The following is a 2,749-nucleotide window of genomic DNA, read 5'->3' as shown; positions in this document are numbered from 1 at the left end:
CTTAGGGGATCTTACTCTCTAGCAGGGGTAGCAAATTAGTAGCCACTCAGTGCTCAACTTGAGAATTACTTATATCAGAAATTTGAGCATGTAGTGTAGCATTACTTTTTAACTTACACTTTTACTTTGGGTGGCCCACAACATCTAAAGACAGTAAATTGCCTCTTGGAAATGCAAGCTTAGGGGAGTGTGATTGCATCAGGACTTGGCGTGGATAGATCTTGGCACAACTCTTGTGTACAATTTCTGAGAAAACCCAAATGTATTGAAAACTCACATGTTTAAAGAGGAATGAGAGATTCAGTCCGGTCTATCTTTAAAATCAGAAGGCAAGAATCAAATTTGCCCTTTATCAAAACCAGTGTGAGAAGCCCAAAATTAGATGGCAGAATTAGAGACCGTAGAAAAATTACTACAATTAGTCTTTTAGTCTTGATTTGTGGTTCTGTTAGATTTTTGTTTGTTTGTTTGTGTTTTTGGTTTTAGTTCCCTTTGAGAATCTGAAGAAAACTCTGGACCATTGGAATAAATTCACTGTGCCCACCCCCTGCATGTCATACAATTGGGTGCACAGTTTCGGAAAGTTCACTAATCTGCCAAAATTCACACATACCCTCAGGTTAAGAATCCCTGCTCTTTATACTAGAAGTTTCTTGATGGTGATGATTATATCTAATTACATCTAATCTGCTCAGCATCCCTCCTGATTGTGCCTAATGCCACATTGCATACTCAGAAATTCTACTTAGTGTTCCCTGACATGAACTTACAGTAACAAAATTCCTTTCTATTTTTACTATGTTCTTTTTAAAGTCCAAGGTGTTTAACGCTTGATCACAAATTTGTTTTTCCTTTAAGTTCTGCCAAGTATCCTTCTAGTCCCTTGACACAAGGAACTAAAAAAAAAAAAAAAAAAAAAAATCTCCCTCTCTAGGCCCAGAATTTCCCTGAATCAAATTTATGTTGTTTTTGTTAAGTGTCATCGAGTTGATTCTGACTCACAGCGACCTTATACACAATAGAATGAAACACTGCCCAGTCCTACACCAACCTCACAATAAGAAAGCTTGAGCCCGTTGCTGCTGCTACTGTTCAAATTCATCTCATTGGGGTTTTCCTCTTTTTCTCTGACTTTCCACTTTACCTAGAATGATATCCTTCTCTAGGGACTGTTCCTTCCTGACAATATGCCCAAAGCACGTCCAAGGAGTATTCTGGTTGTACTTATTCCAAGACAGATTTATTTGTTCTTCTACCAGTCAGTGGTACTTTTAATATCCTTCTCCAACACAATGACTCAAATGCATCAATTCTTTTTGTTGTTATTGTTTTCAAGTACATCAATTCTTCTATGATTGTCCAACTTTCAGATGTATATGAGGTTATAGAAAATACCATGGCTTGGGTCAGGTGCACTTTTGTTCTCAAACTGAAATCTTTGCTCTTGAGCACTGTAAATAGGTCCTGTGCAGCTGACTTGCCTAATGCAATATGTCGTTTTATTTCTTAACTCCTGCTTCCATAAGTTGATGGGGGCTGTTGTTGTTATAGTGCCGTGGAATCGGTTCCTACTCATAGCAACCTTGTCTGTGTGGTGGTGTGAGTTAATGCACTGGACTGAAAAGTCGGTTTGAACCACAAGGTTGGTGGTTCAAGCTCACCAGCCACTTCTCAGAAACCCTATACAGGGTCACTATGGATCAGAACCCACTCGACGGCACTTAACAACAACAGCAACATGGTCTTTCCAAGGAGTGGATGGTGATTTGGAACCACCAATCTTGTGGTTCAAATCAGTGGTCCTTGATCGTATACTACCTCTTGAAATGGTTAAGCATCAACCATTTATTTCTTTTTGTTACAATGACTCTGTATTCCTTCCATCTTTTTTTGATGTTTTCTTGCATCACTTAATATCTTGCCCAAAGAATTCTTCAGTATTGAAAGTCGAGGCTTGAATTTTTTCCTCAGTTCTTTCAGCTTGAAAAATGCTGAGTGTGTCCTTCCCTTTTGGTTATCTAACTCCAGATATTTGCACATTTCATTATAATGTTTGACTTTGTCTTCTCCAGCTGTCCTTTGAAATTTTATGTCCAGCTCTTTTACCTCCACATTTCTTCAATTTGCTTGAGCAAATTGTCTTTTTCCACAGATGTAGTAAATTTGACGTGTATTCCATCTGGTGATGTCGATGTGTATATTTTTCCTTTATATTGTTTAAAAAAGGTATTTGCAATGAAGAAATCATTGGTCTTGGGATCTCCAGCATCATTTCTATTACCAAAATCATTTTTTCCAATTAATTATTCTTCCTTCTTGTTTCCAATATTTGCATTCCAACCAATACATCTTGATTTTATGTTTGATCAATTTTGTACTGAACAAGCTGGTAGAGTTCTTAAATTTTATCTTAACTGGCATTAGTGGTTGCTGCATACATTTGAATAATAGTGGTATTTACTGGTCTTACTTGTAGGTATATGGATATTATCCTATCACAGACAGAGTTGTATTTCAAGATAGATCTTGAAATGTTCTTTTTGATGATGAATGTGACACCATTCCTCTTCTGTTTGTTATAACCAGCATAGTAAATATCCATGCATATATCCATGTGATTGTCAGATTCAACATGGTAAATATCTGTCCATTTCAGTGATCAGCTTGAGAAGATAAAGCCAATATTACAACAAAATGTGCAAAGATCAGGAGTCAGAAAACCAAAAAGGAAGAAAACACTCAGCATTTC

The sequence above is a fragment of the Chrysochloris asiatica genome, unplaced genomic scaffold, assembly GCF_000296735.1.
Source record: "Chrysochloris asiatica unplaced genomic scaffold, ChrAsi1.0 scaffold00190, whole genome shotgun sequence".
Lineage (NCBI taxonomy): Eukaryota > Metazoa > Chordata > Mammalia > Afrosoricida > Chrysochloridae > Chrysochloris > Chrysochloris asiatica.
The sequence above is the reverse complement of the archived record's forward strand: the minus strand, read 5'-3'. Positions refer to the sequence as shown.